Below are 7,049 nucleotides of genomic sequence, written 5' to 3'. Positions count from 1 at the left end.
AAAAAGCTCTCCAGCGTTTTGCGTCCCACCTTGAGGTCTCTGGACTTTAAGAGCTTCCGGAGGACCTGTACCAAGGGCTGGGTGTCGTTAGTCGGTACGTTACCCATATTTAATATGTTACTCACCGCGTGAGGCCCAAAAATCCGCCACTTACGCGTGAGCCTGAGGGGAGTCTAAAAACCCTGTAGGTGCGCGCCACCCAGGGCCCAGGTTTATCCCCTACTCACCTGTCTCGCAGTGCTGTATCAAGGAACGTTGTCCACTACCACGTCTCGGGGGTGATCAGTTGTTCCCCGTGCGGGCCACCAAATGTCGATGTCGCTCCCGGCCGGCAGGAAGGACACACGACAAAGTCTGGCAGTGGACAACCTTTTCTTTTATTTTCTCTCCGTACAGCCTGCCCTGGGATCGCTCCCAGCCGAAGCCTCCTCTGGTCCGCTCCCCGCGGCTCCTTCCATGCTTCGCTCCGAAGCCTCTACCGGTCCGCTCTCCGCGGCTCCTTCCGGGCTTCTACTTCCCCCCAGGGGTGGCACCAGTATATATACGGATACAGTGTCCAATCATATTAAAGTAAGCAAGGCAAGCTGATTGGCTAACATATTATTGAGCGGGTTGTTTACGCGGTAAGCAGGAAACTAACGTGCTCGATGGGAGGGGTAATCTAACTCAGGCTTTACTCTTTACCACAGGCCGCATGATCGCTATATGCGGCGGCTCGGCAATGTGGTGGCTCCCAACAATTTTCTTTTACTATGCTTGGGAAGTTTTCCTTAGTTATTTCTGTGAATGGCCCTTGTAGTTCATTTGTTTGTACCCCTGCTTCTTCAGCCTCATTATTTATTCTTAAGTTATAGATTTTCTTGTCATCTTCTAGCTTTTGTATTGTTACTGCTTGTTTCCTTGTTGTTTTTAAGAAGTTTTTCCTCTCATGATCACACATTGCAAACCTGTTTTCAAGTTTTGATAGTCTATCTTAGTTTCTTTCAAGCAGTTTTGCCAGCTTTCAATGGAGTTTTTCATTTCCTGGTAATCTCTTTGAATCTACTTCATGTATTCTATGTTTTCTTTATATTCTTCATCGAACATTTCTCCCCTTTTTTGTGTTCCTCCATTCTTCCATCTTTGTCTTCTTGAGAAGTGTTTAGCATTTCCTTTATTAATCTACTTATATCTTGCTTTATTTGGTTAAATATTTCACTTTTGAGCTCATCTATGAGGTCCTAAAGATATCTCTTTATGTCCCACTGATGCTGTGTCTGATATTGCATATTTTCTGCCCTCAGTCTCTTTGTATTTACCCCTCCTGGATCAATGTTCTCAGGGCTGGGGGCTGGAGACTTTTTCTTGTTTCTTCCTTTTGTCATGTTTTTGGTTTCTTCCATACAGGTGTATAGAGGAGGTCCCAGTTCCTTTCCTTATTGGTTACAGTTCTTCTGAAGCATGCTGGATAGGTATTTCTGCCCACTCCAGTGTGCTATTGAGGTGCAAACAGGGGCAGCATATGCTGGCCTCTCCCCTCTGAGTCAGTCAACCTGCGGTGGCCTTCACTGTGTCAGTGGGCGCTGTGTAAGGGAATCGCTTTGGGACAATTTATTGAGTCTCAGCCCGGGGCATGACCCAGGCCAAGCACACCCACCAGTCTCATCTGGGAAGGGAATAACTGACTGAAGTCACTGCTGTTCCTTGTTCTTGCCAGTCCTGCCTGATTCCAAAATGTCATCCCGTTGGCACCCCTTTCCCGTGGAAGGGTCTTATTCCCAGCACTCAGCCCAGGTCAATGCAGGTCCCTTGCTGGCTCCATTCTCTGTTGGGCCCACTGGCCTCCAACTTCTGTGCGACTACACTTCAGTGCAACTGCAGGGAGTTGCAAGCAGTGGGAATTCGGGTGGCCTGATGTGTCACAGCCACGTGAGATCGTGCACCACAGTGAGAGCACTGAATGTCAGCTGTTTCAATTGTAGCCCCCGCACTGCATATGTGACCTTTTTTTTCCCTTTAGTTTCTTCCTGGGTCAAGAGGATACATCTCCCTCTCTCTGGCCCTCCGTATGATGTTTTATTTCGATGTCTGAGTTGTCTGTCTCAGGGAACCTCTGTATTCTGCTCTTATCCATCCGCCATCTTTGCTCAAGATCCACTAAATTTATTTTTAAAATCATAAAATATTTCTTACAAAAGTACACTGCTCTGAACAGATGCCAGGGACATGTGGAATATTACTTTCCTCCCTGTCCCATGCCCCAAATGTTTACAGTGACCACATAAAACAAGGTGTTCACAATAATTTTATGGGGGGAATTGTTTTAAATCACCAAAAATGAACAAAAAAGAAAATCCACTCACTCTGCTTCACTTTTAAATTTTCAGTGTTACCTTTTCATGGCCTTCCCCCAACCCTGTTTGTAAGGAACTAAAATATTACATCTGGTGAAAAGCACAGATTTCATTACACCTCAGATGCAGACTATCTATGAAGCAGAAGAATGTTGGCTTTTAAAACAGAAACAGATTAAAAAAAAAAAAGATACAGGACTCCTTCAGTTCTTCAGTAGTCTTAGAAAAACATTCCAGAATACTGCTTCACACTGTGCATTCTGAATCTGGTCCTGAGTTCCTGTAATGGTAATGATCAGATCTTCGGATCTTCCTAAAGGCTCGTTAATTTTGATGGAAGCTCCTGATTCATGACAGGTTTGTTTAATCTGCTGCCCACCTTTACCAATAATAGATCCAACCAAATCTTTGGGGATAGTTACTTGTGTAGTAATAATAGGTCCAGCAAGATCACTATATGGGCTATGTCTTAGTTATTTTATGCTCGTTGCTGAGACAAAATACCTGAAGCCCAAAGTTGGGAAAGAAAAGGTTTATTTTTTACAGTTTTTGGAGGTTGTAGTCCATACTCAGTTGGCTCCAAGGCAGGCGGGCATGCCTGGGCCGCAGTTCATGGTGACTGCAATCAGCAAGGAGAAACCAGCAAAAAGCAAAACACACCTTCTTCCTGCCATTACATCACATCCTCGCTCCACCCATATGTGGGTATAGCCCTGACACCATCAGTCTAAGCACTAGACAATGAACCATCACAAATGAACAATGCAAACTCATGAGGCCTGACATGACAGGCCATGACCCCCTTCATAGGAATAATTATATCCAGAGTCACTCAGGTTCATACACCATTTGCCATTCAGATGGGTTCCACGTATCTATTGCAGAGTCCCAAGTTTCACCAGCACTGAAACCAACCATGCTTATCATAGTGGCCTGCAGGTCTTTCTCTTCTATCATAGGCCATTAGAGCTCCTCCTCTAGGTGGTGGTCATGGTAGAAAGGGAAGATTCTGACCTTTGTTACCACGCCGACAACCTCGAGCAGAAGGAGGGATGGTAGTCTCTGACAAGGGCTCATATAATCATAATCTTATAGAGGGAGGCATGGGATGCCCACCCCAACCAGGAAGCATTCTATCAAAACCACCTCTTACCTACATGGAAAATCCTACATAGGCTGTCCACAGTGGTCATCAAACATTATGGTAAAACCACCGCAATCGTAAGTTTCATTATAAAAATTGGGATCATAAGATCCCACATCCTTTGATAGGAGACTCACATGTAAGGTCAATCAAGCTTTCCTCCAATAAGAACAACTTTGTCAGTGGGGCAACTATCAAGGCTTCCTCCAGTATTAAAAAATGTCAGTGGAATGAGGACAGCTTTCTTGGAAAAGCTTGATTGCTGTCTGAGTGTTCTCTTGAAGTTCTTTGATTTTACTACCTTTGACCCCAATAATTCCTCCTGCCAGACTTTGATGAGTTAACAGTCGAAGTCACTTCCTCTATAGCGTTGGTAATTCAAGCATTTCATAGCATCAGATTCGAGTGGGAGCTGGCTGGTTGCAGTGGGTAATAGCAACTGTAGATCCTCTTCCAAGATAGGGACGATTTTCTTCAGAATTTTTCCAACTGTTTCAATATCAGCACTGATACTCAGTATGCACTTGGGGCCACTGCTGTCTGGGACTGAAACCCAGGCATTGGAGTCTGCACCGAGAGCCTTAATATTCTTGCCTCATTGCCCCAGCATTCTTGTTCTGAAGCAGAATTCAAAATTCAGCCATCTTTTTGGTGTTTCTGGATCTTTTAAATCTTTTAAATGCTTGCTCCTCTTCCATGTCTCCTGCAGGACATTACCACATACATCATTGATTTCAGCATTGGGGAAGGTTTCTTAGACTGCTCAGTTTCCATTTTCTTGTATTAAATGGACAAACCAAATCTATACTCTGCAAACCAGTGGGGTCAGGCAGGACACAAAGATTAGTGCAGCGGAGAAGCAGAGGATATGGCGGCCACTATGCTTTCACCTGGAGCCAGCTATGCTTCTTGTCAATAAATTTTGATGGCCCATTTTAAATGTTCCTAAAAAGATTACCTCTGGCTATTAATTTTCTAGTTTTAGGTGTTTGGAATAGCTTTTCTATTGGGTTTTTAGTGTGACTAAACAATGTATTAGTGGCATTTTAAAAAAGTTATCTGAGATTCACTTGCTTTCATTTAGGAAAAGTAAAATAAAAATCAGAAAGTAGATTAAGTATATTTTTCTTGCTCCCTCTATTTCCTCCTTTTCAAATTAGAATGCAAATTGAAATTGAAACCTTTCATTTTTTTTTTTCAACTCAGGAACACTGACCAGTTTAAAATTCTCTTTGGTGTTAAATAAATATTCACTATTTAAATCTTTAGATTTGAATTTGTTTCTTTCTTATTTCATTATTAATACCCATCTTTCCATGGAAGATATATTTTAGAGAAGGCCAAAGTCTCCTTTGATTACAGTTACCAAACTGGTCCTAGCTGAGAAGTTTCTGCCTGGATATTAAATTGCTGGTGGCCTAACATGGCAAAGGCCAGGAAAAAACAACAGTTCATCTCCCCACTGACTGCTTCCTCCTCCTTCTCCCCTCAGCCCTGAACACAACTTTCTCTTTCTCTTCTCGTGCACAAAGAAAACTCCAGCCGGTTCCTCACTTGTCATTACTGTCCCGCCTCATACCCTGCCTCTGGTCAAAGTTGATTGTCTCAGGTCAGAGAAGGAACCCTGAGAATTGGACACTCTTACCTGGATCCTCAATAAAGGCCTTTTTTACTTGTTTTGCCTTTCTATTGTGCCAAACAACCTAACATTTTGGTTCTGTGACTCCAAAAGGCCTAGCGTGTGGCTGGGGGTCACCCTTGGCTCTGAGCAGCCCCGTGCCTACCAACCACCCTTCTTCCTGCCAGGACCTGCTTATCTGTCATTGCTAGCTTGTATCTAACACCAAACCACCTCATTTCTCACACCTCTCAGTTAGGGCTTCCTGTCTCAGTTTCTCAGTCTCAGAAAACCTCTTGCATGTCCCTTGGACAGGGGTAACCACCATCTTCATGCTCCTTGAACAGAGATACTTCCTTTAAGGCCTGAGGCAGGCTTATCACCCTCCTGTCCTTTGGACGCCTCCCCCCTTGGTGACAGCTGCTTTCACTCTATCACACTCTCAAAACAAGTGACAACTTCTTTTGAAAAGTGTGACCCAAGCTATTTTAGCTGTAGCTCTTGGCTCATCTCTAATTTGGTCACTATGGGGAATACTTCTTTCCTATTCTCAAAAAGACACACCGCTGGGGTTCCTTGTTCATAATTTCAGTCCCCTCGGTCTCTGAGAGACCATAAAAACCAAAGATCTGATCTTTTACTGCCAGGTGGCTTACCCAACATGCAAACTTCATAATGACAGCCAATTGTCAAGGGAGGAACTTTTGATTACTCTATCCTTCAAGTTTAGATAACTTTCGTCATCACAGTAGCAGATGGACAGAGATCCCTTATGTTCAGGCCTTTTTTAGTCTGAGGACATATCTACCTTCTATTCAGTCATGTAAGACTGCCCAAGTACTGCTGGCCTACACTACCCCACCAGATTCTCCCACTTCCTCTCCGCCAGGCCCCTTTGACAATGTGCCTCCTGTCTTTATTCCCCTCCCCCATATCCCCAAGCCCCAAATCCTCAGCCTTCTTGACCAGAAGTTTCTGAGCTTTCTGTCTCATCCTCTTTCCTTTCCTTACTCCCAGCAGCCTCTAGCTCATCCTCTACTTCCTTTCCCCAATCTCAGACCTCTCCGTCTCTTCAACCTGAGCCATCTGTCTCACCTGGAAGCTCCTATTCTTTCTCCTCTCTGTTCTGCCATCATGATTCCCCACCACTCCCACTGACCACACTCAATCTTGCATCTCTTAGTCACCTAGTAAACCACATGGTATTTGACCACCATCTTGTGACCTCATACCATGTGGTCCTCAGCAGCCATCTTGGTGCAGCTGACATGGAGAGTTGCCATCATTTTGCTGTCTCCTATCATGTGACAGCCCACTGCCATCTTGTGACAGGCCATAGGGTAAACAGTTGCCATCTTGTAGTCCCTCCTCATGCAATCAGCAGTAGCCATCTTGTTGCAGGTCACATAATGACTCATCATCATCTTGTGGTCCTTCATAATGTGACCAACAGCAGCCATCTTGTTGTGGGTAACATGGTATTCAGTCATCATCTTGTATTTCCTGAAGTGGGTTTGTAATCAATATAGGAATCCAAGAAGCCAAATTGATAATTTTGGGATTTTATTAGTTGAGCTCAACAACCTTTCATGTAGACGCCTATTTCAGAGTCAAACCAAGGGACCCCAAAATGGAGAGTTACAGGGCATTTAAAGCACAAAATCACAAAGCAAGACATCCTGTTGGAAACAATTTAGCTAGAATCTTACATTAATTTTGGTTGGCATCTATATCCTGCTTCTTTGTTGAGCAAATTAATTTTTCTCTCTAGTGGGTGCAGCTCATTCTATTTTCTCAGGACTTGTACCCTGAGTAATTTTTCACTCTTCTGGGTCAAATATAGGGCACAAGTCAGATACAGGGCACAAGGTAGGGTCAGTTATGCCAAGCTACAACATTTCTCTGTCACATGGTGGAAAGTGACCATCTTCTGGTCAATCATCCTGTAACTGCC

At 44.0% G+C, this 7,049-nt stretch overlaps 1 pseudogene; it reads right to left on the bottom strand.

Moving 5' to 3' along the window:
• Positions 1-2,649: 2,649 nt before the first annotated feature.
• On the bottom strand, positions 2,650-6,555 carry LOC100730165 (heterogeneous nuclear ribonucleoprotein K-like; annotated as a pseudogene).
• Positions 6,556-7,049: the final 494 nt, after the last annotated feature.

The sequence above is a fragment of the Cavia porcellus genome, unplaced genomic scaffold (genome assembly GCF_034190915.1).
Source record: "Cavia porcellus strain 051 isolate PalLab524CR breed Dunkin Hartley unplaced genomic scaffold, mCavPor4.1 scaffold_6, whole genome shotgun sequence".
Taxonomy (NCBI): Eukaryota; Metazoa; Chordata; class Mammalia; order Rodentia; family Caviidae; genus Cavia; species Cavia porcellus.
Note: the sequence above shows the minus strand (reverse complement) of the source record. Positions and strands in the feature narration are given on the sequence as shown.